At 39.7% G+C, this 19315-nt stretch overlaps 1 pseudogene; it reads right to left on the bottom strand.

Moving 5' to 3' along the window:
* Positions 1-3570: 3570 nt before the first annotated feature.
* Positions 3571-18538, bottom strand: LOC100354510 (dnaJ homolog subfamily A member 2 pseudogene; annotated as a pseudogene).
* Positions 18539-19315: the final 777 nt, after the last annotated feature.

Raw genomic sequence — 19315 nt, 5'->3', positions numbered from 1 at the left:
TTTTTCCAAAAGCAATTTAAAGATTCAATGTGATACCAATCAAAATACCAAAGATATTCTTCTCAGATCTGGAAAAAATGATGCTGAAATTCATATGGAGGCACAGGAGACCTTGAATAGCTAAAGCAATCTTGTACAACAAAAACAAAGCCGGAGGTATCACAATACCAGATTTCAGGACATACTATAGGGCAGTTGTAATCAGATGGATAGAAACAGATGGATAGACCAATGGAACAGAATAGAAATACCAGAAATCAACCCAAACATCTACAGCCAGCTTATATTTGATCAAGGATCTAAAATCAATTCCTGGAACAAGGACACTCTATTCAACAGATGGTCCTAGGAAAACTGGGTTTCCATGTGCAGAAGCATGAAACCAGACCCCTACCTTACACCTTACACAAAAATCCACTCAACATGGATTGAAGATCTAAATCTACGACCTGACATCATCAAATTATTAGAGAACATTAGAGAAACACTGCAAGATATTGGCACTGGCAAAGACTTCTTGGAAAAGCCCCCAGGGGCACAGGCAGTCAAAGCCACTAGTTTCACATGTGCATCAGTACTGAACCATGAGACATTTGTTAAAATGTACCATATTTTTTAAAAATCTTAAAGTTGTTGTTCTATTTTAAAACATTTATCACATTAAATTTTGAGTAATTCTACTTTATGGTATTTTCCAAAATATTTGCAGGAACAGGATGTGTCATGTAGGAGTATGTGTGTGTTTTGAGTGTGAGTGCGTGCGTGTGTGTGTATGGAGAAGGCGTGATTACAAGAAGATAGCAGCATGTGAGTGGGTTCTAGTGCGACCTATCCTGAACAGTAGTTATGGTTATTGTTTCATAAATCTTTAATGGAACTGTGTAGCAACCAATTATATTATAATTTGAAATATGCATTTTAACTCATTACAAAATATTTGATTTATTTGGGCAATCATCCAAACTTTTCCCTTCCTTGGACAAATGTCAAATGTTCATAAACGTGAAAGGAAAATAAGATACAATATTGTTTCAAAGACTTGTTGGTTCCATTTTTTAGCATGTTAAATGCCAGATATCACTTTCAGTCAACTTCTCATGCTTTCCATACCTATAAAAATGGAATCAATTGTTTCTGACTAATAAGAAAAATATGTTCATGTTAAAAGAGGCTATAATCACAGAGAAGACATTATCCACGTTTTTTATACATTTTTGATAAAGTTGGTTAACAGAATTTTAAGCTTAAATGATCACGATTGTATTTACTTTTCCAAAAAACAATATATGCTAGGAAATAAATATAATCTTTAAATTTAAATTAAATGTCATAACCTTTCAGTATTGGTATCCTGAGAAGAAGTTCCTTGGATCCAGATCATTGTCTGTCACATACTGATCATAAAATCAGGCAGCAAAACTATTAATCTCATTTGGCAGATTTAAAAATTAAATATGATTGGGGCCGTCACTGTGGCACAGTGGGTTAATGCCCTGGCCTGAAGTGCCTACATTCCATATGGGCACCAGTTCAAGACCCGGCTGCTCCATTTACGATCCAGCTCTCTGCTACGGTCTAGGAAAGCAGTAGAAGATGGCCCAAGTCCTTGGGCCCCTGCCCCAACATGTGAGACCTGGCAGAAGTTCCTGGATCCTGGCTTCAGATTGGTGTAGCTCTAGCCGTTGTGACCAATTAGAGAGTGAACCAGCGGATGGAAGACCTCTCTATATATACATATATATACATATATATCTCTCTCTCTTTCTCTGCCTCTCCTCTCTCTGTGTAACTCTTTCAAATAAATAAATAAATCTTTAAAAAGAATTAAATATGATTAATTCACGAAAGAGATTGGAGTACCAACTAACATGCCAGCTCAAGTCTGTATTTTACAATGAAGAAAGCCAAACTCAATCAGAAATACTAAGCAGATAGCCTAAGTTCTTGCCACTAGTAAGTGGGACAACTGGTATAAAAGAGCATGATGAGACCACGAGCGGCTACAAAGGCAATCTGGATTCCCACATCTATTCCCAGCTCCTCAGAACTACATAAAAGAAAATGCAAAGGATTCCTTTATGTTTCTTTGCTAGCTACTGGAACATCAGACATAACCAATATGCCACAGAAATGTTCTGTAGCTTCCAGAAAACAATCCAAAGGATTCTTAATTCTTAATTGATCTATAGTTTTGTCATGCTCACCTTTGTCCATAATTCATTTCAACAATGTTTCTAACTTTTTTCTAAATTGATACAAGTTAAGTATCCCTGGGAAAAAAATCCATGACAAGAAAACACAATCTGAATACTAAGACATTCCCATGCGAGGACATAAAAGCCTCAGTGTTCAATTTCATGACAGAACTTTTTTTTTTTTTTTTTTGACAGGCAGAGTGGACAGTGAGAGAGACAGAGAGAGGTCTTCCTTTGCCGTTGGTTCACCCTCCAATGGTCGCTGTGGCCGGCACACTGCGCTGATCCAAAGCCAGGAGCCAGGTGCTTCTTCTGGTCTCCCATGCGGGTGCAGGGCCCAAGCAGTTGGGCCATCCTCCACTGCACTCCCGGGCCACAGCAGAGAGCTGGCCTGGAAGAGAGGCAACCGGGACAGAATCCAGCACCCCGACTGGGACTAGAACCTGGTGTGCCAGTGCCACAGGTGGAGGATTAGCCTATTGAGCCATGGCGCCGGCCAACAGAACTATTTTAAAAGTAGATTCATACCCATAACTTTACAATGCAACATCTGTGTCATACAAAATAACAAATATTGAAATGGTTTTTGTACTATATCCACTAATACCAATATAACCAAGGGTACCAAAGGAGAAAATGAAAATATTCCAACAGAAAATGACCACAGCATTAATAGGTAAGTCACTAAATAAAAACTAAAACCAATAATTAAAATATAAATGATCAAAAATGTGTAATAAATAAAACATGAAACATAAGATTCTAATTTAGGTATGTCATATCATTTTTCATAATTTTCTCTTTTAGATTGATTAACAGTGAGTCTGTATCAGTTTATTTTTAAAAATCATATTGAAAACTATGTCTTAGGGACAGGTATTGTGGTACACAAGGTGAAGCCCCTACTTGGGATGCTCACATCTCATTATCTGAGTGCATAAGATGAAATCCTGCCTCCCTTCCAATCTAATTTTTCACTAGTGAGAAGCCTAACAGTTACTGACTCCTGGTTTTGGCCTGGTCCAGCAGAGATTGCTGTTAGCATTTGGGATGTGAATACTAGATGGGGCGGCGCCGCAGCTCACTAGGCTAATCCTCCACCTTGCGGCGCCTGGTTGCCCCCTTTCAGGCCAGCTCTGTGCTGTGGCCCAGGAGTGCAGTGGAGGATGGCCCAAGTACTTGGGCCCTGCACCCGCATGGGAGACCAGGAGAAGTACCTGGCTCCTGCCATCGGATCAGCGCGGTGCGCCGGCTACAGCGCGCCAGCTGTGGCGGCCATTGGAGGGTGAACCAACGGCAAAAGAAGACCTTTCCTTCTGTCTCTCTCTCTCTCACTGTCCACTCTGCCTGTCAAAAAAATAAAATTATAACTCTGTAGATACTATACCAATTTTAAAAGTTACACATAGGCCAACAGATGTCCATCAGTTCATCTGGATTGATCTGACACTCCAGCTGGATCACTGAGAACAAATCAGGCACACGTGGAAAGAGAATCCACCTGCTTATTCTGTTCACTGACTTTACTGATGGGCACACTGCACTCCAGGTCCATGATGGCTGCTGCTTCCTCATCAGAGCTATCATTGTAGGCCTCGCACCTCTGACCACCTCCTGAGCCTCGTGTGCTATCAGATTCCTGAAGCTCTACCTCCTCCATTTCTCCAATTATGTTAGGAACTTCTGGTCTAGATGGCAGAAATCTTCTAGTTCAGAAAGCTTGTCTGGGTTGATCCAGTTGTTTTCAGGAAACTGCACATCAAAATTTATGTAAAGATCCCCCTTTTCAAAGGGATTAGGATACTGTGGCATTCCTTCACCTCGAACTACACGAACACATCCTGGTTCAATGACTTTGCCAGGAGGGTATTTCACCACAATCTGCCGGGCATCAGGGTGCTTAAATGTGAACTGAAATCCACACAGGGCTTCAACAAGTCCTATCTTATATGTCACGTGTAAATCATTCCCATCTCTCTGGAACACCTCATGTTCTTTTTCCTGCAGCAAAAGAACAATGTCCCCTGGTTCCACCCCAGGAGCCTGGTCTGCTTCCCCAGTGAGTGTAATTCTCTGTCCGTGTTTCATGCCTTTGTCTACATGGACTGCAAGAATTTTGACTTCTTTAATCATCTTCTTCCCTTCGCATTTTTTACAGCGGTCCTTTTCATTAACTACTTCTCCTTCGCCTTTGCAATCAGAGCACACAGACTGCATCTGCTGTACCATCCCTGCAGCCAGCTGTCTGATCATGATGGGTACACCTTGACCTCGACAAGCACTGCACTTCTGAACTGCTCCAGACTTCCACCTTGGCCGCTGCACGCACTGCAGAGTACATTCTTGCTAAGTTGTAGTTTGGTTGTCTTGCCATTATACAGATCTTCTAAAGATACTTTGAGTGGATGCATCATGTCCTCTCCTCTTCTTCTGCCATTTCGACTTCTACTCTGATTGCCCATAAAGCCAAACAATCCCCCACCAAAAATGTGAGAGAAAATATCCATGACACCACCGCCGCCACTACCTTCCCGAAGCCCTTGTTCTCCATATCTGTCATACAATTCACGCTTCTCGGGATTTGATAGAACTTCATATGCAAAGCTTATTTCTTTGAATTTGTCTCCAGCATTTGGATTCTTATCAGGAGGGTATTCCTTGGCTAACTTTCTGGATGCCTTCTTCAGCTCATTCTCGCTGGTGCCCGGCGGGACGCCCGGGATGTCCTACACTTCGTGTCGGCCACGTTCGCTATGGTGACTGGCCGGGCAGCGCTGAGCTAGGAAAGGGGCGAAGTGGACAGAGCGAAGCCGGGCCCACGAGCAGGGGCGGCGGCGGCGGCCTTATTTTGTTAAATGTTTATTTATGTATTTATGTTATTTTATTTTATTTGAGAGGTTGAAGAGCAGAGAGACAAAGAGGGAGAGACAGAGACGGAAACAGACGGAGAAGAATCTTGCATTCGCTGCTTCTCACCCCAGATGCCCACAACAGTCAGGGCTGGACCAGGCTGGAGCCTGGAAAACAGAACCTCCTGTGGGTCTACTTGAGTCCTCACCTGCTGCCTCCCAGCCTGCACACTGGCAGGAGGAATCGGGAGTGGCGCCAGGAGTGTAATCCAGGCACTCTGATACAGTGTGTAGGTGTCCCAACTGACATCTCAACTTCTACCTCACACTCGCACCCCATTGCTTTGCATTTTTTATTAAAATTCTAGTTCTATTTACTAATCAATAAAAATAAGAATTATTTAATGGATTAAAGTATATATTTTTGTTTTTGACAGTTTTCAAATGAATAATTTAGATATTTATAATGGATTCTAAAATATTTTCCTGTGCATTGCATTAATCAGAGTCAGCAAAAATATTGGGGCTTTATTATTCAACTAACAAAGACGTACAGCATAAATATCATGGCAAGAAATCTTACTTGCACATACTATCCTAGAATTGAAAAAAAAAACTGTGAATATTTTTATCTTCTGTCAAACAGGAATATTCAAATAGTCCATTACACTCCAGCATTAATTTAATGAACTTTAATGAGTCATCATTAAATGAGTCATCGATTCAGTCCAACAGAGCACAATAAATGCCAACAATATTTGTGCCTATGAAATTCACATTCAAGTTCCCTGGTTTATGAAACCATTCTTCTACTTTTAATGTGCACAGTTTTACATTCAAAGGAATACAAAGAACTAGAATATGAAATGTTTTAAATGAGACTGAAAATCAAATGTGCTAATTTTAGATGGAAGTATTATATTTATATTAAAATCTTCATGTATTCAGGTTTAATTTGCTCCAAAGTACATAGTCATCAAACTATATTAAAGTGAGTCATAAGACCCTACAGACTAATGGAAATTTTAGAGATAATAATACAGAATTGAGAAAAAAAAATAAAAACCTTGGAAAGTGGATGAAGACAGCAGTAGTATTACATTAACTTTATTCTTTAAATTTTTCCCATTAACATAAAAATGATTTCCTTATATCAAATGAAGATGATGCCCAATACTGCTTTTAATTTGTGTTTTAAACATAAATTTTGGAGAAAATAATTTTCTTTGATATTTGTAAAGAAATGCCTATACTCACCACAGAAATTTATTGCTGAAAAATGTTTCCTAAAATTATATTTATTTATCAATTACTATTCATCTTACTGTTTATAATATAAATATCAATTAATTTTATTTTTATATTATTGTTATTTTGCTAAGATAATTGGACAGTAAAATTAAATATGTTGTCAAAAAATCCTGAAATTCCTCCTGAGAAAATTACAGATTCTGAAACAGATATTGGATTAATCCTTGTGACTGAAGATATTGTCCCCAGAAGACATACTTCAGATTCTAAATTTGTCCCTGGTGTGCATCCATGAAAAAGTAGATAAGGGTGAAATGCAGATGTCATTGATACTCATTAAGATGTCTGTCTTCAGATAAATTATGAATCCAATGAAAAGAAGTAATACTACAAATAATGATGTAACAGGAGCGAATGGAACATACCAGAGAATAGTTATACACAGAAGATAGTCCTAATTTACTTACTTTTTAGGAGCTTTGGTGATGATTTTGTAAATTCATTCCATGAACATTTATTCAACAGCCATATGCTAGGAAAAGTTTTGGACAAGGATGACAAATAAAAACCACAAAAAAATTCTTTTTTTAAGATTTATTTGTTTATTTAAAAGTCAGAGTTATACAGAGAAAAGAGAGGGGGAGAGAGAGAGACACACACACAGAGAGAGAGAGAAAGTCTTCCATCCACAGGTTCACTCCCCGCTTGGCCACAACGGCCAGAACTGGGCCAATCGGAAGCCTGGAGCTTCCTCTGGGTCTTCCCATGCAGGTGCAGGGGCCCAAGAACTTGGGCCATCTTCTACTGCTTTCCCAGGCCATAGCAGAGAGCTGGAGCAGAAATGGAGCAGCCGGGACTCAAACCAAAGTCCATATGGGATGCCGGTTCTGCAGGTGATGGCTTTACTAGCTACCCCACAGTGCCGGCTCCATATATATTCTTTTTTGTTTGTTTGTTTCCTCATTTTCATCACGAACACCACCAACCTTCAGAATGGACACTGTCTTCTGTTTAACTTTCTCTTTTTGCTGCCAAATTCCTCTAAGGTAAAAGTGGTCGCAAATAGTATTATATCAAGGTTTCTGTTTTCTCTATAACCTTGGTCTCTTCAATCTCTCAAATGTTAGTAGCTAGAATTTCTTTAAAAAAATCGTTTTGAAGAGATTTTCTTAATTAAATAAATAAGCAAAATAATAAGATCAGTTTGTCAAAAATACAGGAAATAAATTGTCTAAAATAAGTTGTGTCACATTAGAAACCATGAATTTTCTCTTTAAAAATACTCGTTGAAGGACAGGCATGGCAGTGACTGGGTTAAACTGCCACTTGTGATTCCTGCAACCTGTGTTGGAGTTCCTGGTTTGAATTGTGGCCATTCCGGTGTGATACAGCTTCATGCTGCTACATCCTGGAGAGGCAGCAGGTGGTGGGTCAAGGGTTTGCCACCTGCCACCCACGTGGGAGGCCCCAGTGGAGTTATGGGCTTTGGTGGAGCCCTAGCTGTTGCAGGCATTTGGGGAGATCACTAGCAAGAGGAAGGTACCTCCCCTTTTTCCATCTAACTCTGCCTTCAAGCATCTGAAAATAAATAAATAAACATTTTTAAAATAGATGATAACTTTCTGAACAGAAAATCCACCTTTTTCTTTGATAATTTTAATCTACTAATCTTTTTTTAAAGATTCATTCATTTATTTGAAAGTTAGAGTTACACAGAGAGAGGCAGAGAGAGAGAGGTCTTCCTTCCGTTGGTTCGCTCCCCATATGGCTCCAACTGTCGGAGCTGTGCCGATCCGAAGCCAGGAGCCAGGAGCCTCCTCTGGGTCTCCCACGCTGGTGAAGGTGCCCAAGGACTTGGGCCATCTTCTACTGCTTTCCCAGGCCATAGCAGAGAGCTGGATCAGAAGAGGTACAACCGGGACTAGAACCAGCGTCCACATGGGATGTTGGCGCTTCAGGCCAGGTCATTAACCCACTGAGCCACAGCGCCGGCCCCATAATCTACTAATTTTAATCTATTCCACTGTTTAGCTCCTAGTAAACCCTATTGCTTTAACTGTAGCAGGTCAGCTGTCTTCTATATATTCTTCTATATATTCACATTCTTTAAATAAAATTCTCTATTCCTTCTAATATAGAGATTAGCAGACTTCATAGATGATTCAGAATTCACCCTAGCCTCTAAATTCTTAATTTTTTCATTTTCCATGAGTATCAGTCTCTGAATATTTGTGGCATAAGTCGTACTACTAACTGAATTTCTACTTTAAAGAACACCCTGATTTTTCACTAAGTAAAATTCTATAAATTATCTTATAAAATTATCACTACAAATTTATAGAGAACATTTTCTTGTAGATTAATAATTTCAGCATTTAAAAACTCAAATACACAAACATGTAGCTGATTCTATACTAGATTGCTATTTTGTATATAGAATAATTTAATCCAGTTTCACAAATATTTACCAAGTGATTTTTATAGTTAAGCCACTGAAATAAATTTGTGTTTTTTTGTTTTTTGTTTTTTTGTTTGTTTGTTTGTTTTTGCTTTCCATTAATAGAAATTTTCCATTGGACAGGCACAAGCTGCTCATCTTGCCTGGAGATTCCTAAGGTAATAGAAGATTCCTAAGGGGTGGGCTGGATCCTTGGTTCCTTTGCCCAGAGACTGCTTGCTAATTTTCTGTCTGCCCTATTCAAAGAAGGGAGGAGGAAGATGGGACAAAGAAAGATTGCTTCATTTCTGCAGATCTAAGAGCACACATTTCTCCCAGTTTTACTCTTTCAATTATGCAATATCTGATTCACTAGGATCCTCCACAAATGATGCTGTGTTCTGTTTTGGCCACGTCACAGAGCCCACTTGCCTCCCAACAAAAGCTTTCAGGAGGAGAGGGAAACACAGGGGCATAAAGTGGCAAACAACTATACGCACAATGAAAGGGATTCAGCTTCACTTCAACTCAAGTTGTAGCCATGTCTCCTTTGAACTGATTCTTAGTTGAGATGAACATGTATCATCTTTTACCCATGTGAACTATGTGTGGTTTTAAATCAATGCAACTTTCCTCTTTCTAAAATGCCATGATTCTAGGAAGGCATGGCTATGTAGGTTTTACCAAACCATTCTCAATCCCTGATTCTTTGTGCTTGTTAAGGCAGAGGTCTAGTTCTGTAGACCAAAAGTATTTCTTTTCTATTCTATATTAACGCAGCTTTATTCATATACTGAAGAGTTAAAATTGTATATGTGCAGGTGTAAAAAGTTAAGCTTAAGCTTACAGGTTTAAACCTTCCTGGTACAACCGTAAAAATAAGACAGAGTGAAGTAACACCTTGACAGTAGGGACTCCATTTTGGAGCACTTGAGACTCCATTCTGGGAAAGCACCCCCCCCATAAGGAAAACCTTAAGGAAATTGAGTATAGAAGGAATATTCCTCAACACAATCAATGCAATTTATGACAAACCATAACACACTGAGATGCAAAAATTTTGAATAGCCCTTATCTTGACTGTTGAGGAACTGCATTTTATATTGTTTTTTTTTTCTTCATACTATTTGTTGAACTCTCCTTAATGTAGGGTTAATCTGATGTATAAAGTTAACTGAAAATATATCTTTATAAAAAATAAGAATGGAAATAGGAAGAGGGGGGAAGAAGAATGGTGGTAGTGCATGTGCGAGGGGGGTAGAGTTGGAAAAAGTGCTATGTTCCTAAATTTGTATATATGAAGTGCATGAGGTTTGCATTCCTTAAATATAATTTTAAAAGAAAAAAAAAAGAAAAAAAAAAAACCAGCCCACAGAGAATTACTACACCTGGCATGTCTCTTTCTCACCCTCTATCTCTATCAGGTAATGAGTGTGAAAGTCTCCAGTATATGTGCATACTTACAGCCTCGATTATTTAAGGCCTCTATGTTGTTTTGTTGCATTTCATACCAGGTAGCATACAATCACCTTTCTTGATGACATGAAACAAGATGATGAAATTTGGGGCCATTGGGTTAAGAGAATTCCCAAAAAAAGTAGAAAATAGAAAAATGATATGGATGCTGTGGATATAACTCTTTATTATTTATTTGTGTGAAAGCATAGCCCACCAATGGAGTCAATTAAAATATTATTTCAAAATCAAGAAATATAGATTTTCATTGTTTCAAAACTATGTTTAAATAAATTTAAACTTATTTCAAAATCTATAAATGAGTGTGACTTACTACAGACATTTAGCAAATATATGTGTATGTACCATATTCCTTAGGTGGGATTTCAATACCTTATTGACATACTTGTTATTACATAAATATGCATATATATGTACATGTATGTGTGTGTGCGTGCCTGTGCATGTGTTAGCTACATCAGAAAAAGATGCATATATAAATAATTATAACATGATTATGTAATATATGTATGATCAAAATAGAGCTACATTTTTGTTGATTTTTAAGTTCTTGACAGTATACATTGGCAGATAGTATGCTTCAAGAATGGAAACTAATTATAGAAAACATTAAACACAAATAAAGGTCTACTTCAATCTCTGAAATGTCCAGGTTTTTTTTTGTTTTGTTTTGTTTTGTTTTGTTTTTTGACAGGCAGAGTAGACAGTGATAGAGACAGAGAGAAAGGTCTTCTTTTGCTGTTGCTTCACCCTCCAATGGCCGCCGCGGCCGGCGCACCGCGCTGATCCCATGGCAGGAGCCAGGTACTTCTCCTGGTCTCCCATGGGGTGCAGGGCCCAAGTACTTGGGCCATCCTCCACTGCACTCCCTGGTCACAGCAGAGAGCTGGCCTGGAAGAGGGGCACCCAGGACAGAATCCGGCGCCCCGACCGGAACTAGAACCCAGTGTGCCAGCGCCGCAAAACGGAGGATTAGCCTATTGAGCCGTGGCACCGGCCTATATGTCCAGGTTTTTAAAAGCATATGAGACATAAAAAAAAAAAAAAAAAAAAAAAAAAAAAGGGAACTGCTCCCATAAATACAGAGAAAAAATAAAATAAGCAATAGAAATAGATTTTAAATGGATTGAAGAAGATCAAACAAGCTAGACGAAGTATGTTCCAATAACTATAGGAAATAAATAAAAGAACTCTTAACAAAGTAAAAGAAGGTGTTATGATCTCATGTCATCAAATAGGAGATATTTATAAATATAAAATATTTATAAAAAGGAAATTTTAGAGTTGAAAGAGATGATTTTGCTAACAGAACAAAGTACAATGTCTCAGAAACGTGAAGCATAGTTAAGAAGATCATCATACATATCATAGGAATAAAAGAAAGTGTAGTCAAAAAATGCAAAGATAATATCCAAAAATTACTAAAATATTCCCAGATGTGATGTAATTCATTAATTTATATGTCTACAAATTTAACACCTCCAGTTAGAATCACACAGAGATCTATATCCATATATAGCATGATTAACAGGAAAGAAAAAAAGAAAATCTTGTGGGTTTTTTTTTTTACACAAAAAAACATGTATTTATTCGAAATTCAAAGAAACAGAGACAGAGGGAGAGAAAGAAAGAGGGATCGTTAAGTAATGCAGACATCTGGAGTGAACCCAGACAGGAGCCCTATCCATCATCTATCTGTCACCCAGTGTAGTCCTGCTTCTAGTTCTCCAGTTCAGCGGCAGCTAGGACACACCAGTCCCTCTTCCTAGAAGAGCATTGGCGGGACAAAACACACCTTGTTTTTGCTATTCTGACCTGTTTAGTGGCTCCCTGAAGGATATATTCAAAAGGCTTGCCTTTTCTCTGTTACTTTAGAATTCTCCCTGAACTGAGGCAGCTACCCAGGGAGCATTTGTCATAAACATCTGAAGGTAGGTCCATCTAAAGCAAAAATATAAGTTCCAGCAGAAACAAACCAACAAAAAACACTGGGAGAAAGGCTAAGCATTAGTATAATTTAATAGGAAAAACTTTCAAGTATATGGAACACATTTGTCAAATAAAAGGCAGATATTTGAAGAATGTATTTTAAAATACAATTAAATGAATGTAAATAGGGAAATCATTTGAGATTTAATGACTTAAATAGGTTGAAAGTTAAATGATGGAAAATATATTCTATGCATACAGTAACCACATAAGAATTGGAATGACAATGCTGGTATCAGAATAAAAAATGGATTTTAATTATTAAGACAAAATACAGGGCCTGTGCTGTGGCATAGTAGGGTAGGCCTATGCCTCTGGCACCGGCATCCCATAAGCACACTGGTTCATATTCCAGCTGCTCCTCTTCCAATCCAGCTCTCTGCTAATGGCCTGGGAAAGCAATAGAAGATGATCCAAGTGCTTGGGCCCCTGCACCAATATGGGAAATGGAGAAGAAAGCTTTTTTTCATTTTTCTCTTTATACTATTATTGAACTCTTTTACTTAGTGTAGGGTTAACTATATGATTATTAATTACACTGAAAATAGATCTTTGTAAAAATCAAGAGTGGAAATGTGAAAAGGAGGAGGAAGAAGGGTTGGAGCATGTGCAGGGGGTAGGGGAGTGTTGTTATGTTCCTATGAAACTTGCATAACAAATAAAATTTAAAAAAAAAACTAAAAAAGATAGTAACTATATTAGATAATGAAGAATCAGTCCATCAATATGCTGTGACCACTGTAAATACAGAACCTAAAAACAGAATCCCAAAGCACATGAAGCAAAAATTGACAACATTCAGGAAATTCAAAGCACATTGGAAGGATTTTTATGTATTCCTGGGCTTATAGAAATATGAAGAATTCAAGTTCCTTGATGGATGAGAGAGAATAACGTTCAATATATAACCACAAATGTAGAGTGTGTTACAAAAGGGGAATGGCAGATGACAGAAGATAACACATAGTGTTTTCCATGAAGTAACTTTTCAGCTGATAATTACAAAACTAATTGAGCTAAGGACTGGATATGGGTTAAAAGATTGGGAGAATTTAAGTATGATTCCCACATTTCTGGCTTGAATTATGGGGAAACAGAATAAAGCTATTAAGAACGAATCATTTCTGGAAGAATAAGAAAATATGTTTGAGCTGGGGATGATAGAATCTCTTTTGTTTGCAGTTGAATTTGAGCCTCCTGTGAGACATCCTAGTGCCAATATCTAATAAAATTAACTCAGTGATTTTAGAAAAAAGAAAAAAAAGCATGAAACCAGAGTTTGGACTTCAGAATCATCATTTGTTCATTGTCAATAGAAGCAATGAATAAAAGCAATCATTCAGAAAGAGTTAATAGTGGCTGAAATGGGAAGAGCAAAACCAAGAACAAGAGTATGTTTGTTGAATAAAAGAGAGAGAAAGGGGGGAGAGAGTGAATAGCAAAAACAAAAAAAGAGGAAAAAAGGAGTTTAACATTTCAAAATGTCAAATGATTATCAAAATATGTTTTTTTATTTTTTTCCTTAGAACACTGCCCATTAAGTTTTTGGATTGGATATCAACAATAATGTTGACAGTACTAAGGATGGAAGTTTTAGAGAAGAGTGGGAGGATGGGACCGGCACTGTGGCGCAACAGGTTAACGCCCTGGCCTGCAGTGCCGACATCCCATTTGGGCGCTGGTTCAAGACCCAGCTGCTCCACTTCCAATCCAGCTCTCTGCGATGGCCTGGGAAAACAGTAGAAGATGGCCCAAGTCCTTGGGACCCTATGCCCACGTGAGAGACCTGGAGGAAGCTCCTGGCTCCTGGCTTCGGATTGGTGCAGCTCCGGACCTTGGGGCCAATTGGGGAGTGAACCATTGGAGGGAAGACCTCTCTCTCTCTGCCTCTCCTCTCTCTGTGCAACTCTGACTTTCAAATAAATAAATAAATCTTTTAAAAAAAGGAATGGGAGGATGTACTACTGGAATAGATGAACAATGCAGTGCTATATCACAGATAACGTTTACTTGTGACAATGAAGAAAGCTACTTATGAGAAAGGGCAGTAACAGAACAACACCAGAAAGATGGTGCCAATCATGTGATAAAGGGCAGCTTTCACCAACGGTGGAATGATATATTTCTCTCTCTTTTATTAAAGAAAACATGCAGGTATAACAGGATATATTTCAGCAATTTCTTCCTCCTTCTTCAAAACTATGGGGCCTCTCAACTTTCATTCGGCATCATAAATATATATTTTTTTTTTTTTTGACAGGCAGAGTGGACAGTGAGAGAGAGACAGAGAAAAAGGTCTTCCTTTGCCGTTGGTTCACCCTCTAATGGCCGCCGCGGCCGGCGCACTGCGGCCGGCACACCATGCTGATCCGATAGCAGGAGCCAGGTACTTCTCCTGGTCTCCCATGGGGTGCAGGGACCAAGCACTTGGGCCATCCTCCACTGCACTCCCTGGCCACAGCAGAGAGCTGGCCTGGAAGAGGGGCAACCGGGACAGAATCCGGCGCCCCGACCGGGACTAGAACCCGGTGTGCCGGCGCCGCAAGGCGGAAGATTAGCCTAGTGAGCCGCGGTGCCAGCCTCATAAATATATCTTGACCCTCACCCATTTTTATTTTCTCTCAAGGTTCATTTGATGAAATATTTCTCCTCCTTCACACCATCAAACTCTCAATCTGTGCCCTTCACAATTTCTCAGCTTTTCAGTTATCATGGTATATTTATTTGTCTTTATTTTTTTTTCTTTTTCCTTCAATTTCAGCACTATTGTCTCAGTAGACAATGGAGTTTCACATTTTACATGGTTGGCTCTGAGGACCAGTCGTGTGTGTTCAAATCCTGACTCTATCACTTACCAGATGAGCAACTGGGACAATTATTTGCCATTATTCATCTAGAAGATAGGTGAAATAGAGTTAATCCATTTAAAGTATTTAGAACAATATTTGTACGTTGAGTAGGCATTTGACTCAACAGTAAAGTCACTGTTTGAATGCCTGTATCTCACTTTAGGGTCGCTGGGGTCAAATCCTGGATCCCCTCTGATTTTAGTTTCCTCCTAATCTGCATTCTGAGATGCATCATATGATGGCTCAAGTCTTTTGGTCCCTACCACTTGGGAAATCAGATTGAGTTCTGGGTTACTTGCTTTGGGTTGGCAAGGACAGGATGCTGTAGGTAACTGGGAAGTAAATCAATGAATGGAAGACCTTTCTGATTGTTTCTGCCTGTCTTTGTCCCTGTGCCTTTCAACTAAAAGTTAAAATGAGTAAATTAAAAAAAAGAAAGAAAAAGACCACCTGTTACACAGTATTCAGTGAATATTTTAACTGAATCTTGTCCTTCAACATTTAAATTTCTTGAAGTTACCCTAAAATTTTCCAGTGACAAGTTCAAAACCACAGTTGTAACAACAATGATTTACAAACTTTTCATTAATTCTTTCTAGATGTATTTTTCACGGATTTTTGCATTTTCCCAACCCACATTCTGATGAAATGCTCTACAGTCTGACTGTCCACATATGAACTTGAGACTATCAGAAACCTAGATATATTTCCATTCAAATAGTTATTTACTTTTACTTAATTTTTGAATGATCAATATTTTTAAAAAATTGATTCTGATTCTTTGCTTCACATTAGCATTCATCTGACTCTTCTACTATTTTAATCTATTTTTAATTTCTAAAAAGTGTTTCGTCATTTTTATTTTATTTGAAAGGCAAAGCAACAGAAATGGAATTCAGGGAAGTTAGAATCTCCAACCACTGGTTCACTCCTCAAACGCCCACAACATCCAGGGGGAGGCCAGGCTAAAACCAGAAACCCCGAAATCCAATTGACTCCCTCAAATGGGTATCAGGGACTCAAGTGCTTATGCCATCATCTGCTGCCTCCTAAGAGTCTTGTTAGGATAAAGCTGGATCCAAGGAGCCAGAGGCTGTACTACCCCAGACACTCCTATATGGTCTGTGGGTGTCTCAAGCAGTGTCTTAACACCCTGCACCACAGCACTTTGCCGTAGCACACATTTTTATCATCTGGCCTACACAACTTAAATTTCGTATGCCCCCCAACTCAGCCCTGCATAACTGAAATCAGTTCTCCTAGACAGGAAGAAAAATGAAGAAATGAGTCTTATTTAGTCACTTTTCTGCTTAACATCTTGAAGTAGCTACAGAAAAAAATATATAATGTTCACAGTTTTAATTGCATGTTATCTACCAGTCTCTCTGACTGAATTTGCTTTTTCCTCTATAATTTGCCAATCTAGAAATTCTTAAAATTATTCTCTTGTCCCTGCTATTCACTTGGCTTGGAAATGCTGTTATCACCAAAAGAGTTGGTCTCCTTTTATTTAATTAATTGCCCTCTTGCTCTTCAGGATACAATTCAGACAGCATCCCCCTCGATGTCACCTTCCTGAGCTACTGTTCCTTACACAGCAACTGTGGAGTTCTTTCATTAAACACTCACGTGGTAAGTACTGGGAGCAGAGTCTTCCCTTGTTGATTTATAAGTACAGGTTGCACTAACATCCCAGAATCTTCACAAATTTATTCATCATTGTTTTTAAACAATAGAGTCAGGGGAACCAAGTGTCTTCAGAAACAAAAAGCAATTGTCTACCTCAGAGGAAAAAAGAAATATTCAAGATGGAAAAATAGCCCTTGCAGGGTGTAAACTCCATGTTCCCCTTGCTCACGTTTGCGGCTCTTATTTTTCAGTGCTTTATGTAACCTGATGAAGCCAGCACTGTTTGAAGAATTTTTGCTTCAGGTTCCTTGCAGCAGTCTATGAAAAATTCATGCCCAGCACTTGCAAAGAACGAATTCCAGCAAAGATGTTTCTAGGCAGGAGGAGGGCAGATATGTCCTCATATGCACCTGTCTCAGAGTATCCTCAAAGCACAGGGAACAAGATTTTCCAAACATTTCAATTTTAATTTTTGTTAGATGCCAGTTTTCCAACAGAGATTCATGAATTCCCTTTTATTCAATAAGGAAAATATCTTTTCACTTTCAAATTTCCGTTTCTTAAGTTGTCAAAGAATCTTCACAACTTTAACGTAATTTCCAGAGATTATCTCATTTGATCTGTGTGACCTTGATAAGGTCATTTCCTTTACCTGTTTCAATTTCTTTTCAGCTTCTGCAAGACTATAATAATAATTTTGTGATGACTGAACACAGATGCTGTGATGATACAAAGAAAATAATGAATTTAGGAACCTGTGAACTTAAGATGAATACAAATGTGAAAAACTGTAAATTTTATTATTGTCATTATTATTATTTCTCTCAGAAAGAATAAACTAGCACAGAAGTGACATCAGCAGATGCTTAGTTCATAGACTCAGAGACTAATTTCTTAACCTTTGTTAATTTTCTTGGAAAATATAACAAAAAGCTATTTTTCTGTATAATAATGAAAGGAATACAAAAAAGAAACATATTTTTTCATTATAGTCTCCAAACCAATTCGATTAGCAACAGTGTTAGCAAGTGAACGGGTAAACAGCCTTTTCATAGAAGTTGAACTGCTTCAATACGCCATAGCTATGAAAATTTAAATTCCATCTAGCTTAAACTCAACAACTACATTTTTGGCATCTAAGGGAAGAATCATATACACAAAAACACATATACATTTATGTACACACCTATATATATATGGATATATGGACATACATTAATGTTTATGTACTTATAGGGAATTGCAGTTAAGATATAATTATATATGTACATATATATAAATAGAGGTGAATGTACTTCTCAATATACATTTAGGATGAGAGTATTATACCACATGCATACATGTTTAATTTGTAATTGTTATTCATCAAAAACCAACTCAATGAGCTCAATGTCCATCTGTAGGGGAACATTAAATAAGCTGTATTGTGTGCTTTTCACAGAATCCGATAAGCCATAAATATAATGGATTGACTCTACCACTAACATAGAAAAATAACTTTAACATCAGAGTATTAACAAAATAAATTACAAAAGTATGCCTGTCGCTCCCCCTCTTCGTGGAGGAACGACACTAAGCCCTGCCTAGGTTTCCTATCCGAGTCACGGCACCATTATGTTGCTCCCCGTCTTCGTGGAGGAATGACACAGGACCCTGCGCTGTTCTTTTGTCTGCTCGGCCCTCCCCGGGTTTGCTGCTGGTTCTTCCCGGGTTGGCTACCGACCCTTCCACCTCCGTGGAAGGGCGGTTCCCCCTGCCACTTTCCCCACTTCCGCGGGGGAGCGGCCCCCGCGCGCGCCCGGCGAGGCCCCGCCGTGGGAGGGGGACACGTGAATGTGGCCTTTGCGCAGTCCAACCCGCCATCGGAGATGCACAAGGGCCAAGGGTCCAGAAACAAGCCGACCAGCCTGTGGAACCCGACGTATGGCTCCTGGTTCACGGAGAAGCCCGCCCGAAAGAACAATGCCCCGGCCAAGAAGGAGCCCCTCGACACCAGGGGGCACGTGGGGCGCGCGGCCGGCTGTACTGTCCCGCCCGGGGTGGCGCCCGGCCGCCTGGTGGGGGCCTCGCTGCTGCTGGAGCCGCCGGCGCTCACCGCCGGCATGAAGGAGGTGCCGCTGTTCCGGCTGCGCCACTTCCCCTGTGGGAACGTCCACTACGGTTACCAGCAGCAGGGCCTGCCCCTGGAGGCCACGGCGGCCCCTGGCGCCGGCCATTACGAGGACACCATCCTGAAAACCAAGGGCAGCGGCAAGCAGCCCGGGCCCTGAGCGCGCCGCGCACCGCGCGCCCCTGCGCGCTCTCCCTCCCTCGGGCGCCCCCACGCCAGTGGAGCGGCGAGGGGGGCGCGCAACTCCTCCACCCAAAGACCGGACGTCACTTTTCATCTCATGCCAACTTGTTCTGAAGTGCCACATCAAAAGCTGTACTTTCCAAATGCTTAAGAAAGGTTTTTGCGCATGGGCCCGTCTCCTATCCATTCCGAAGAAGAAAACAGAAACACGAGGCCCCGGATTGGGTTGCCTGAGGCTTCCATGCATGGTTGTTGTACACTCCCTTCCGCCTCTTCCAAACTGTGTGTGCTCAGCTTCACTGTATTCCCACTTAGCTCTTCTGTGTCCCATAGTTGGAGTCCTAGAT

The sequence above is a fragment of the Oryctolagus cuniculus genome, chromosome 2, assembly GCF_964237555.1.
Source record: "Oryctolagus cuniculus chromosome 2, mOryCun1.1, whole genome shotgun sequence".
NCBI classification, from domain to species: domain Eukaryota; kingdom Metazoa; phylum Chordata; class Mammalia; order Lagomorpha; family Leporidae; genus Oryctolagus; species Oryctolagus cuniculus.
Note: the sequence above shows the minus strand (reverse complement) of the source record. Positions and strands in the feature narration are given on the sequence as shown.